Source organism: Rhipicephalus sanguineus, unplaced genomic scaffold, assembly GCF_013339695.2.
Source record: "Rhipicephalus sanguineus isolate Rsan-2018 unplaced genomic scaffold, BIME_Rsan_1.4 Seq4304, whole genome shotgun sequence".
Classification (NCBI taxonomy): domain Eukaryota; kingdom Metazoa; phylum Arthropoda; class Arachnida; order Ixodida; family Ixodidae; genus Rhipicephalus; species Rhipicephalus sanguineus.
Window position 1 is genome coordinate 637,116 of NW_023615237.1, and position 14,527 is coordinate 651,642.

A 14,527-nucleotide genomic window follows, 5' to 3' on the forward strand; every position below is an offset into this window, starting at 1 on the left:
AAAAATCTTGCGCAAAATGACACAAGGACGGGAAGCGAGAACACAACACGTGCGCAAACTTTTGACAAAATGGTTTATTTCAACCGAAGCACGAATACATACAGTTGTGATGCTCAAACGCTACAGCCAGATGTGATGCGCAGAGAAGTACTTTTTGTCATTCTGATTTTAACTGGAGACGTGTAGAGAAGTGATATTTTCATATCATAACCTTTTCAATCAATCAATCAATAAGTTTATTATCATGATATAAAAGAATAATACATGGAGTAAAATATACAGACGAGGGTCCCAAAGTACACGACTGCAACGGGACCCTCGGTGACGATTACAAATAAATAAAACAACAATAAGCAGCTGTTAGAATAGCAGAAACAAAGAATACACAAAGCAGATTGAAAAACAAAAGGGCACGGAATCAAGAATACAAATAATAAATACATTGTGAAGTAACAAAAAAAAGAACGATCAGCTATTTAACAGATGCTCTTTTAATGAGTTTTTAAATGAAATAAAAGAAACTTTACATTTTAGTGAAGTGGGCAAGTTATTTCATATGGAGATGGTACAGAAGAGAGAAGATGATTTACCATAGTTAGTATGAACCTTAGGAAGTAAAAAGTTATTGTTAGCCGCAAACCTGGTTGTGTTAGTATTAACTAACATCTTGGGATCAATGAAATTAGCAGAAAGTTGATTTTTTATTTGTTTATGCAAAAACATAATTAGATTAAACCAAAATAGGTTGCTAACCGTTAAGATGTTATTGCACTGAAGAAGGGGAATGGCGCTACTGTCGCGAGAGCAGTTAAAAATAACGCGAAGAGCTCGATTTTGTAGATGTTGTAAGGATGAAAGATGACACTGGTAAGTATTCCCCCATGATGCGATTCCATAAGTGATATGAGAATGAATGAATGCGAAGTAAAGAGAAAGGAGTGCTTTATGACAAAAATATGAGCGAGCTTTGAGTAATGCGCGAATGCCGAATGCTGCCGTTTTTCTAATGTGAGCAATATGGAGAGCGAAGGTAAGGTTAGCATCGAGGTGAACGCCAAGAAATGATACGCTGTCGCTGACATTAATCAAATGAGAGTCAACTGTGATTGCTGGTGAGGAGGTTAACTTGCGTTGAGCTGATCTAAAAACCATAAACTTAGATTTATTTGGATTAATAATTAAAAAGTTTTCGTGGCACCACTTTGACACGCTACGAAGTACAGCATTTAATTTATTAGTGACGGTATCAATACATCTATCGGCAAAGAAATGGTAGTATCGTCAGCATATAAAACGCAGTGAGCCATGTGTATAATGTCAGGAAGGTCATTAATGTAAAGTAAAAAAAGTAAAGGACCCAGTAATGACCCTTGAGGAATCCCTTGATTTATTGTTTTACTAGAGGAAAATGAGCCCGATATGTAAACAGTATGCTTTCTGTTAAGGAGGTAACTGTTTAAGAATTTGAGGGATGGACCTGTAATACCGTATGCTTCGAGTTTCCTGGACAGAATGAGATGATTAATGGTATCGAATGCCTTTGTGAATCCAAGAAAACTGACCCAACCACGAATCCTGAATCAATGGAGCGTTTGATGAAGTCTGATAGGGAAAGAAGAGCAAGGTTAGCAGAACTTCCAGCGCGAAAGCCAAATTGACAGGGCTTCAGTATATTAAATTTATGCAGGTACTTGTTTAGCCGAATTATACAAGGTATGCGCACCAACCACAAAACTAATGCATGTTCAAAAAATTGAATTCTTTTTCTGACAGGGACAGGGACGGCGTGCTTACACAATCGCTACCCAACTTTGCGATTTTGGCGGCTTCTACTATTAGCCTCGTTAGTTCACCACGGTTAGTGAATAACACCTTAGTGTTCTCAAAAACGGGTGCACACCCACAGGACCGGTTTTTGAGAACACCAAGGTGTTATTGACTAACCGTGATGGATTCACGAGGCTAATAATAGAAGCCGCCAAAATCGCAAAGTTGGGTAGTGATTGTGTAAGCACGCCGTCCCTGTCCCTGTCAGAAAAAGAATTGTATTTTTGAACATGCATTAGTTCTGTGGTTGGTGCGCATATCTTGCATAAAAGGTTATGATAAGAAAATATCACTTCTCTGCACGTTTCCTGTTCAAATCAGAATGACAAAAAAGTACTTCTCTGTGCATCACATCTGGCTGTAGCGTTTGAGCATCACCACTGTATGTATTCGTGCTTCGGTTGAAATAAACCATGTTGTTGAAGGTTTGCGCACGTGTTGTGTCCTCCCTTCCCGTCCTTGTGTCATTTTGCGCTAAATTTTTCCTAATGTCTTACCAACAAGGCCGAATTTCTCCCCTTGCGACGCCAAGACCCACTGACAACGACCACGAAAGACATCTGTGGTGCGAGGCCGTACTGTCATGTTTCTTCTCGCAATCATAGGCGTGTGCACGAGGGGCGGCCAACCCCCCCCCCCTAATCATCTGAGGAGGGCGAAATATTAAGTCGGCGCCCAGGCCCGTAGCCCGGGGGGGGGGCGGGGGTCCCATCCCCACCCCCGAAATTTTTATCATACATGGTGTTTTACCGAAAATGAATAATGAAAATAGGCGTTTTTCTCAAATAGTCAAGGCTTTCAGCAAGTGCCGCCCCCCCCCCCCCCCGGAAAATATTCCTGGCTACGGGCCTGTCTGCGCCATAATAATTGATGGTAGCGCAGGCCAAAGACACGGACAAAAGAAGGCACATGAGACACCACAGCGCTGTGGTGTCTCCTGTGCCTTCTTTTGTCCGTGTCTTTGGCCTGCGCTACCATCAATTATCATGCAACCATACCAACAAGCCCAAATCGCCACCCTCGTCTGCGCCATAACTTTACTCAGTCGGACCTATGCCGTCATTGTTCAAAGTGCAAGGTTATGGCCATGCAGATTTTTGGCGGTAATGGCGGCCGAGGACCACTGATGTTGCATTGCAAGAGCCGTTTACCTCCCATTTTTACCACAGAAAAGCCGGGGACCGAAGGCAGGCAGTTGAGGGAAGCACATCATCGCTTCATTTTCATTTCTGCATGCACTGCGAAGCTTGTTTTCGCTTCACCTCGACGAACGAAGGCAGTGGGAGGAGCGCTACACTGAGACTTCCACCCCCGCCCCCCCCTAATGGGGGAACCCTGCGCACGCCTATGCTCGCACCCCAGGGAAAAACGAACGCACTACAGAATAGAGTGGGCTGTCTCCGCATCACAATCATTGTCGTTGATGCGGTGATAGTTGAACGAATCCACGACTCATCGTCACTCCTGTGGCCAGCGCTTAGACAAACCTTTAACGCCAAACCATTCAAGGAAACCGACGCGACGAGTATCGCCTGTAACGCTGGCTGTGCTGCAGCCGCTCTCCTACGTCAACAACAAAACATAAGAGTCCATAGCCTTTATGCGACTAAGACCGGAGTAATCTTGGAGACTCGCACGCACTCCTTTCAACGAGTGTGTTATTTCGTTCCGTACGCGTGTCAACACGATAATTTCAACCCAAACCCCTCAAACTCTTGCTTACTAGCTCACAAAGTCATCTAAAGTTAATAGCGTTTCTCCCCTTGTATGCCTTTTTTTGTATATGTGGTCATTGTATGTATCATAATCATCACTAGGCACCTGCAGCAGCAAGCCAGGCGATAAACTACGCTACCATCTTCTGGGTGATTATTAAAACACCTGCCACGTACCAAAGCAAAGCGAGAATTCAAAATCGAGCCTAGGGGCTAACGAAGAGGGCAACAGGGGGAATCAATGGGCTAACCGTTGCCGAAAGAAGACAAAGTTTCCCTAGATTAACCGCTCTCTTCAAGAAACAAAAGGGCGAAGAATGCAGTCAGCCTAGGGACTTTGGCCGTTACACCGGTTACGCTTGCCGTGCCTAGGGACCGGGGCGTCAGTCGGCCGTAGTCAAGCGATCGAGGTGGACGTGTTTTCTTTCGCTCCGTTTTTCTTCATCAGGCCCCCAATACAGAGCTTTCGCGTGTCGAACTTAGATTGCCGTGTTTCAGACTTAAAGCGCGAATCATTCCATGTCATGTTGAGGCGGTGCGCTTGACAGTGTGACGGAGATAAGTTCGATGAGCGTAATATGTGGCGGGGAAGGCGTCGTTTCCCGCCTTTTTTTGTATTAGCCGGTGTAGGGATGTGATTCCAAGCTCTGCATATTCTGTCACCTGAGTGAGTTATTTCCGCGTCACGGTGCTTGTATTTGGCGCTCCGCTGGACGACAATCAGTAGACAACTTCGATGTGCTGCGGGATATGACCAACAGGTGGTTTCTTTCGTTCCTGCAGCTGACACAACAAGCCGATGTTCGTCCTTGTGGTTGGGTCACGATGCCGCCATCTTTCGACGGGTGAGTGAGGCTTCGTGCTTTATACGCACTAATCATATGCTATACAATAAGCGCCTTTGCGATTCCTATTTCTATGCAAGTGCGCTTTTAGGGCCACGCACAAATTGTTTTCGTCACCGTGATTTTCGCGTGATTCGTTACCATATGGCTTTGAAAGCAATTTTATGAATGTTGCGTAAGCCGTGGTTTGGGGAAGCCGTGGTGATTACGCGACGCCCATTAGGTTTACGCTCGTTGTACGCAAATATCTTTGCGTACTGGACGTTGCGTTCGCGCGTAATGTATGGTATATTTTCGCGCGCTATTCGCTTCGTGCACCGTGGCACACGAGGCGAATCGAGGCTTATTCGCAAAAGTTAGCATTTTCTAAACATCACGTGAGTGGAACGAAAATTCACTCCCAATTTTAGTCATGTGGACCTGTGTACAGAATAAGTCTGCCGACAAATTAAATTGATAAGTCCATCGACCAACGGGTAGTTGCGTACAAGTAGCGCGAATAGGGCGAGTTGGCACTGCATAATTAAACTTCCTAGACGTACTATATATCGGCGCCGAATGAAACGCCAGCAGTGGTGCGCGTGGTTCTCACCCTTATGATTAGAGATAGATACGCTCCTGCGGTTTGCCGCCCGTGAGCCACATTCATGCTTTCGATCGCGCAGTCCTGCCTAACCTGGTGCTCGCGCCTGTCAATGGCGATGACAGGACGGCGCGCTCTATACAGTTCATAAAGCTTGGGCAACGCTCTCCGCTGTTCGTGTTTCAGTTGACACCGATAGTGCATGCAGCTTTGTAAGCAGTAAAAAAAATCGGTGAAAGGGGCCAGGACGAGGAGAAAGAGTGCTCTTCCGCATCGTTATTTTGGCCCCTTTGGGTGGATATTGCTATTCTAAAGATTGAATATTTTCGCCTTTGATGAGGCATCTAAGGCGAAAATTGTCCAGTGTCGGCGTTCACACGAGTATGCAAAAAATCAGCATGACGTCACAGATCGCCACTATTTTACGTCATAGTGGCGTCAAATGATGTCATCACATGCATCTCATCTTGGTCAAACGTGCGCCCATCAAGGATGCAGTGCAAAATCAGGTGAGGTGCCTCCGATCCTGGAGGCAATGCAAAACCAAATTACGTTAAGAAATCTTTCGGGTTGTGGCGGCGCAGCAACGTCGACTGAGAAGGAAAAGAAGATGGCTTTCGCCTTCCAGTGGACTTAGGTGTGTGCATAAGAGACCCTGTTGAGTTTTGTTAGTACTGTGATCGCACCACGGCCTGTCGGTAGTCGACCGCTGGGAGTTATATCGGCGGTCTTTGCACTGCCTCCGTGATTGGCCAAACCATCACGGAGGCAGTGCAAAATCACGTAAAGTCCTGAAAGTGTTCGGAGAGAATGGGGGAGGAAAAATACATCGACCGGAGGAAAATGAAGATGACTTTCGCCTTTGAGTCGCCTTAGGCTAATGTATAAGGGACCCTATTAGTTTTAACGTAGGGATTTAAATACGTTGCATAAAAGAACTCCGCACAACCTGTTAATATTTCATATCACCGTCGGGCATGCCCTTCTTCCTCGTGCTCTCAACCTTCAGCAGCTTTCGCTTAGGGAGCGCGCGAATAGCGGTACCCGAGTCCTCCATGTGACGTCACGCGCTACAGCGCGCCACTCAAAGGTCGCGGGGCGTATATACTGTGTTCTGCGTAAATTGAGACGCCTCAGTCGTGTAGCTTCTCTCGATCGCTTGCTTGTCGACGACGATGTTCGCTTCTCTGCCGGCTTGAACGAGAAATCTTGGCTGCAAGAAAAGGAGGAGCCCGCTCCAGCAGTTCGATGTGCCACTAATTCTTCCCGCCATATTTTTGCGCCAATTGTTTTTCCAGGCAGTGTTTTCCCAGCCCTTATATTTATTATTTACATTTTATCTATTTATGTACCTTACGACAGCACGTGTTATGAGACCAGCTCACTCGATCATGCTATATTCCTGGTACACTATCGCCGCTTTACTGTCGGGAAATGAGTCTCCCTTGTTGATGTCGAACATTCTAAACAGTGTGCCCACGTTTGGAACTGCCGTGCACCTGTCTTCGTGTAGCGCATACTGACGAAGGAACCTATGTCTATTCACATACACTGAGTAAATTTTTCGTGATCGACGTGATTTTTAGATGCGAAACAGCTTTTGCGCTGGGCTTTGTCCGTAGTTCCATTGGCTACCGTCCGCTTTCTGAAACCTACCATAGCCATCTGTAACATATTGAGCGCGCTCTCGCGCCAAGGAGAAGTCTTCTTCGTCTTGTTCTTCGACCGCCTTGATGATGATACGTGCAGAGCGCGCGCTCGCGCCAATGAGAAGTCTTCTTCGTCTTGTTCTTCGACCGCCTTGATGATAATACGTGCAGAGCACTTTAGTGGCCTGGGCTGCCGTATTCTGTCCCAGCTTGGCGTAAAGCATACAAAACCATAGAGAGGCGCTGTGGCCTCTCCCCCTTACACTCTCTCAGCGATCACGTGATGGCGTCGGGGAACGAGATTCCGCAGACGCGCGATGAACCCGCGTCGCGTGCTCCAACAAGAGTTCGGCACGAGTAACAGCAACAGCAACTACAGTGAATTCGTGGTGTGCTCCACATGCAAGGACGCGTTAACATCGGGCAAGGTGCCCGTGATGAACGGAACTTTAAGTCGACCCATGCGCTCCTTCGCATCCCCACGTCGTTCCCTTCAGTGGGAGATGGCGAAATATTTTTTTATATTCTGTTAAGATCCCCTGGTTAGTTCGCTTTGTTTAGAAGTTAATGAGGCATTGGATTATCTATTGTGTAGTGAATACCCACTTTATCAACATATATTTGCTTTCGTGCGCTAAACCTTCAAACATGCTGTCAAGGCACTGGTAAAAGTAAGCACGAGTTCGGGTTGAAGCGGGCGGTCGCGTCTGTATGGGTCTGTCTGTCTGTCCGTCTGCGTGTCTGTGTGGTATGAATGTCTTTGTGTATGTCTGTCTGTACATCTATGTGGGTGCATGTGTGTGTGTATGTCTGAATGTATGTGTGTGTGTCTGTCTCTCCGTCTGTGTGTGTGTGTCTTTTCCAAAAAGTTAATTGGAGCGCAACCACACGACACATTCACACACCCACACACCCAGACATCCACCACGTCTGAATGCCTGCCTGTGTCCGTGTGTGCGTGTGTATGTCTGTCGTTCTGTGTGTGTATCTCTGAAGTCTGTGTGTGTATGTCGCAATGTCTGTCTGTCTGCACGTCTGTATGTGTGTGTCTGTTCCTCTGTCCATCTGTATGTGTATGTCTGTCTGTCTGTGTGTGTGTTTTTCTGTCTGTGTATGTATCAATGTCTGTCTGTACGTCTCTGTTTGTGTATGTCTGTCTGTCTTTCTGTGTGTATGTCTGAATTTGGTCTGTCTGTGTGTGTGTATGTCTGAACGTCTGTGTGTGTGTGTGTCTGAATGTCTGTCTGTCCGTCTGAGTGTGTATGTCTGTGTGTGTCTGTCTGTCCGTCCGTCTCTGTGTGTGTATGTCTGAATGGCGGTCTGTGCGCGTGTATGTCTCTGTATATATCTCTGAATGGTCTTCTGTGTGTGTATGTCTCAATGTCTGTCTGTACTTCTGTGTGTGTATGTCTTAATGTCTGTTCGTCTTTGTGTGTATGTCTGTCTCTCCGTCTGTCTGTGTGTTCGTCTGTGTTTTTCTGAATGTCTGTCCGTCCGTGTGTGTGTCTGTCTACGTCTGTCTGTGTGTTTATATCTGAATGTCTGTCTGTATGTCGGTCAGTGTGTGCATGTCTTTCTGTCTGTCCGCCTATGTTTGTGTGTCTGTGTCCGTCTGTGTGTGTGTGTATGTCGGTCCGTCTGTGTGTGTGTGTCTGAATGTGTGTCCGTCTGTGTGTGTATGTATGAATGTATGTGTGTATGTCTGTGTGCGTGTCTGAATGTCCGTCTGTATGTCTTTGTATGCCTGTCTGTCCGTCTCTGTGTGTGTATGAATGTCTGTCCGTCTGTGTGTGTATGTCTGAATGTCTGTCTGTCCGTCTGTGTGTATGTGTGTATGTCGGTCTGTCCGTCTGTGTGTTGATGTATGTCTGTCCGTCTGTGTGTGTATCTGTGTGTGTGTCTGAATGTCTGTCTGTGTGTGTGTATCTCTGAATGTCTGTCTGTGTGTGTGTGTGTGTGTGTGCATGAATGTATGTGTGTGTCTGAATGTTTGTCCGTCTGTGTGTGTGTTGATGTCTGTCTGTCCGTCTGTGTGTGTATCTGTGCGTGTGTGTCTGAATATCTGTCTGTGTGTGTGTGCCTGAATGTATGTGTATGTCTTAATGTGTCTGTCCGTCTGTGTGTGTGTTGATGTCTGTCTGTCCGTCTGTGTGTGTGTATGTCTGAATGTCGCTGTGTGTGTGTATGCCTGAATGTATGTGTGTGACTGAATGTCTGTCTGCCCGTCTGTGTGTGTGTGTCTGAATGTTTCTCCGACTGTGTGTGTGTGTCTGAATGTCTGTCCGTCCGTCTGTGTGTGTGTGTGTCTGTCTGTCTGTATATGTCTGAATGTCTGTCTGTGTATGTCTGAATGTCTGTCTGCGTGCGTGTGTGTTTGAATGTGTCTGTCCGTCTGTGCGTGTGTATATCTGTGTGTCTGGCCGTCTGTGTGGGTGTGTGAGTCTGAATGTCTGTCTGTCCGTCCGTCTGTGTGTGTGTTTGTCTGTCTCTGTGCGTGTGACTGCGTGTTCGTCTGTGGTATGTGTCTGTCTCTGTGTATGTTTCTGTGTGTGTTTGTTTGCGTCTGTCTCAGTGTGTGTTGTTCTCTCTATGTTGATGTGTGTGTCTGTCTCTGTCTGTTTATATATCTATATATATATATATATATATATATATATATATATATATATATATATATATATATGAAGGGGTTTGATGAAGGATGAGTTACTTTATTATGTCTTCATCTTTATTAAAATTTTAAAATATCTCTTAACAGTAGGGCCTCCATTATTCCATCACATTATATATATCTGCGAGCCGCTTAGGCTAGTGATAATCTGGCATACCTGGCTGCTCTACGTCCTAGCAGCCGGAGGAAACGGTTGCTACGCTCCTGTGCATCCCATAAATGACATCCTCATTCCTTGTGTAACTTTCATGCGACGTTGTCGAATGTCACTGCGTTTTCACGTCTCGGTAATGGTGATCAAGGCGCGTTCGGCGTTTCGGCACTGAGTCGAATTTCATTCATATAAATATAGTTGAGCGCTTCTACAACAAATGCTGTAGAACCTTGCCACGCAGGTTTTTTGACGATAATTGCGACCGAAGGCACCTGACGTCCGCGTTCTTCAGTTTCCATGGGAGAGTGGACTCGCCCCGTTCGCAATGACTCATTTGTGTCCGTCAAGGTAGTATGAAAATGCTAAGTGCATTACTAAGTAATGTTACGTTCACGTGACATTGATAACCCGGAAAGCCAGGGACCAAAGGCATGTCATCGTGAGAAGCACGTCATCGCGTCGTTTTATTTTTTTCGTCCATTATGAAGCGTGTTGTCTTTTGGACTCGACTATCGGGATGGGGGACGCTGCCCCCCCCCCCCCCCCGCCACACCAAAAAGAGGACCCTGCGCACGCCTGTGTGCGCGGAGTTCGTAATAGCGGCTGTTGTTGGCTATCTGTTGGCTATATGCAGTTGTAATAATGTAATAAAAGCAACACAATAAGAGATGTAATCCTTGGCTAAGGGTGTGGTACTGGCGCTCGCGCCTCGGCGTCCGTGTGGCATGGTCTATTCCTTGGATTATTTCTCTGCTTCGTCGCGCTGCCGATGAGGATCTCAGAGGCCACGTTGAAAGGAGCGCGTGGTGGAGACGTGCAGCGCCGGGTGCCGCAGCGATGCCGGCTGCTCGCAAGGAAAGCGTCTCCTCTTTCAATTGAGTGATTCAATTAATTTTCTCTAATTATCCTGGCAGTTAAATGGCTCTTACCATAAGGAAACCTATGCTACGGTATCATATGCATCCACTATACCTCTTAACTTGAGCTAGAACCGTCAATTTCCTACCACGTTTGTTTTTTAGAAGACTTGTGGGATGCCGTGTCGATGGAAGGACGCATCCCAACATAAAACATAACACTTGTTTATTAACGGAGTAGCAGCAGCGGGGCGAGCATACCGACGCTGCGCTCAGTCGGGTAGCGAAGAAAGGAAGGGGTACTTCCGAGCTTGGCAGCTTGGTTTTATAGCCACCGTCGGTGACGTAAGCCTCCGGTGACGCTTTCCCTTATCTGAAGCGTGGTGTAGCATGCAGCCGTGTCACGCCGGCCTAGATAGTGACGAGGCGGAGGCTGCGCCGGTTTGTGCGCACTGCGTCGCCACATCAACCCCCCCCCCCCCCCCCCCCCCGCGGAGTGCAGAGCCCTGAGGGTCTGTAGCTCAGGGAGCTGGTTGAAAAGCCCACGGCGATGGGACAGGGGCACGGGTGCTGAAATTTTTTCGGGGGGTCGGGGCTGAGAGCAGCGCAGAGGACGGATCGAGAAACCGCGTGGTTTCTGCGAACCGTTCCGCTGACGGGCGGCGCTGCGGAGAGACGCTCCAGGAGGGCCGAGTGGGTCCGCGAGAGAGATTTCGCACCGGGCGCGCTCGTCGACGAAGGGGGGACCGTCGTGGCCTCCAGTACCGGGGAGGGTGCCGGCGCAGTCATGGATGACAGGGGGCTGCCGTGAGGGTGCAGTACGACGCTGCCATCGTGCGCCAGCAAAACCTTTATGCGCTGCTGGGGAGTCCCTGCCGGAGTCTGCGGAACCTTGCTCACCACAATCTGCACGCTCTCTGTGACTGGTGCAGGCGCGACGGGCACAGAGGACACCATACTGCCTCCCGTCGAGATGAGGGGCGCCGACAGGGTGCCATGATGGTGTAGGTCCTGCGCCAGTATCTGCGGCTGGGTGAACGTCGGTATCTACGACAGGGACTGGTGCTGGTCTGTCTGGAACGCACCCAGCATGGGCTGGGCCAGCATGGTCTGCACGTGCAGCATGGCCTGTAGCTGTTGTAGTGTCAGGGGCTGTCCCGGGACTATGGCAAACGAGGGGGGCGGCATCATGCGCGGCGGCGCCAGAATGATGTTGGGCCTTGGCCCCAGATTCTGCGGGATGACCAGGGTTGGGGTTCCAGGTGTGGCATTGCGCTGGTCCACCCAGGGAGACTGGGACCGGGTGGTCGCAGTCGGTGCGGGCGTCGTCATGTTTGCGCTGCCGCTCGACAGCTTGGGCAGGATCGGCGGTCGGGACAGTATGATGTTCGAAGCCAACCAGCGTGGTCGGGACAGTCTGAGGTGGCTCGGTTAGGGTGACACCCGTGCTAACACTTGTTTATTAACGCAGTAGCAGCAGCGGGGTGAGCATACCGACGCTGCGCTCAGTCGGGTAGCGAAGGAAGGAAGGGGTACTTCCGAGCTTGGCAGCTTGGTTTTATAGCCACCGTCGGTGACGTAAGCCTCCGGTGACGCTGTCCCTTATCTGAAGCGTGGTGTAGCATGCAGCCGTGTCACGCCGGCCTAGGTAGTGACGAGGCGGAGGCTGCGCCGGTTTGTGCGCACTGTGTCGCCACAGACTCGCCCGGGTGTCCTTGGAAAAGAAACACGAGTGTCACTTGGTGCTGGTGCCAAAAAAAAAAAAAATTCAACAGGGTCCCTTGTGCTTTCACCTAAGACGACTGGAAGGCGACAGCGATCTTCTGTTTTCTTCTCAGTCGATGTGTTCTTCCTGCGTCGCCAACCTACGAAAGCTTTTCGCACCTAATGTCTCCAGAATCGCACTGCCTCCAGGATCGGAGGCACCATAACTGGTTTTACACTGCCTTCACGATCGGCCCACCGTTGACTTTGCTAAGGCTCATGTGATACGTTATCATGTGACCTCATCGTGTCGTCACAAATGTTGGCGATATGTGACGTCATATGGTGACGTCATCGCGTGATGACATTTTGCATCACTTGTTTTGGCGCCGACGAGGGACGCCGGTGAATTTTCTCGTTTTATGAGGCATATAAGGCTTTCGCCTTAAAAATTCTGATAATAGATGCAAAACACGTTACAAACAGCTTGTTCTAGATATGCTGCAGTGTTATCGGTCTTGAAGTCAATTTTATGCACAGAAGTGCTTATACAGGAGTGCACCTGGCACAACTTCGAGAAAAAGAAGCTTAACACCCTCATTCGGAAAAGCATCAAAAGGGTGCTAGGCATTCTGATGACGGCTAGCACAGAACGCCTTTCTCAATTAGGTGTGCACAATACGCTGGATGAAATCATCGAAGCACAAGAATCAGCCCAGCTTGCTCGACTATCCTGCTCTTTGGCAGGGAGAAGAATCTTAGCCATTCTGGGCCTCAATCCACTGCTGGCAGAGGAGAGAAGCCATCCAATCATCGAGGAGCAAAGAGAAAATATTCTTGTCGCACCCATCCCTCGCAATATGCATCCGCAGCACAATGAGGGAAGGCGTAGAGCAAGAGCGATTGCGATCCTGAAGAAGATCAAGGATGATCCTCAATCGTTCTGCTTCGTAGATGCGGCACAATATGGTCGCTCATCTCACTATGCCGTGGTCGCAATAGATAACAGAGGTGAAATAATCTCGTCGGCCTCCCTGACTGGGACCACTTCTTCTAAAGCGGAGCAGGTTGCTATTGCTTTGGCACTCTTGGATGATAACAGGACGCAAATCTACTCGGATTCTAGATCGGCAGTCAGGGCGTTTGCCTCGGGCTCCATAGCGAAAGAGGCACATGACGTTCTTATGAACCGGACCATAACTATGCACACAATCATGTGGTTCCCGGCACACCTAGGTCAAACTTTGGACTCCCTCACCAACCTCAACGACATCGCCCACTTCCAAGCGCGCGTACTAACTCTCCGCGTGGGAGGAGAAGCCTTGTCACAGAGCAGGGTTCAAGAGTTCCGAGACACTTTATTCACATTTAATGAATTCACGAAGCATTTTTATCTGGAAAGAAGAGTATTTCCTCCACCACACAAAAAGCTCACGAGACCACAGGCGATGACCCTTAGGATGCTTCAAACTAATTCTTATCCGAATCTTGCTTTCATGCACTGTCTATTCCCAAGTGACTTCAGCTCGCAATGCCCTGGCTGCGGGGGAACGTGCGATTTAGAGCACATGCTTTGGCGGTGCCCCTCGTTACGTGGGGATAAGGACCTCACAGAGCAGAAATGGAGCTCGGCCCTCAAGAGCTCGGAATATCAGCAACAACTTTGGGCTGTCCAGAGAGCCTGCGATGCGGCGGTTAGGCTAGGTCTAACTGTCCCCACGTGGGAGCGGCCCGCGGTGTCACCCTAAGGGGTGGCACTTCTCCGGATCTTTAAATAAAGTTCTTCGTACCGTAAGTGCTTATACTATGGGAAGCGCGGTAATTTTATGGAGAGCGGCAGTGGGCTGTTATCTTCGAATACGCGTATTCAGCGATCGGCAACTCGTTCTTGAACTGGTACGTCGCAAGCTTCGAATAATCTTTTCGAACCGGTCGCTGCTGCCGTGCGTCCTTTGCGTGCTAAACCATTCCTGAAGAACAAAGAAGTCCAATGCGCACGGAATCGAATCGGTGACCCCATTTCCGAATTACCACAATAAACCTTTAGTGCCTCACCACTTCCTTCATTTCTTTCTTTCTTTCTGTCTTTCTTTCTTTCTTTCTTTCTTTCTTTCTTTCTTTGTCGGCAATATCTGTACAGAGTTTCCGAAATCATTTACGAGAGAGGACTCTGGCGCTGCGACCTTTCAGCCACCATGAAAATGATGGGTACAGTCCTCAGCAGGCTTAACTCGAATGCTCCGCAGCGTGTCCTGAAACGGTTTGATTGACGCCAGCGCCGCGTAGCTTCGGGTCCTGTTGCTGAGATTTTTACCAATGCATGCCGACATACTATCCAAGCATAACGAGGTATTATCTCGCCAACAGCGCCCAGCTCTTCGCGGCTGGTATCAGTCAAACCAGTCCGGGCCACGCTGCGGAACGTTGGAGTTAAAGGAGTACTGACACGAATTTTAAAAAATTTCGCATTGTTACTCTAAATAAAAATACTGGTGTCGAGAAATATAAAACGAGTATTGTGG

General features: G+C 48.4%; 1 long non-coding RNA gene across 1 annotated transcript in view; it reads left to right on the forward strand.

Moving 5' to 3' along the window:
• The first annotated feature begins 3,964 nt into the window (after positions 1 to 3,964).
• LOC125756669 (uncharacterized) overlaps positions 3,965 to 14,527 on the forward strand; it is a 32,116-nt gene continuing 21,553 nt past the window's right edge. The window contains exons 1-2 of the long non-coding RNA XR_007414676.1: positions 3,965 to 4,209; positions 4,326 to 4,387. This is a non-coding gene — a long non-coding RNA (uncharacterized LOC125756669). The remainder of the gene's footprint in view (positions 4,210 to 4,325; positions 4,388 to 14,527) is intronic.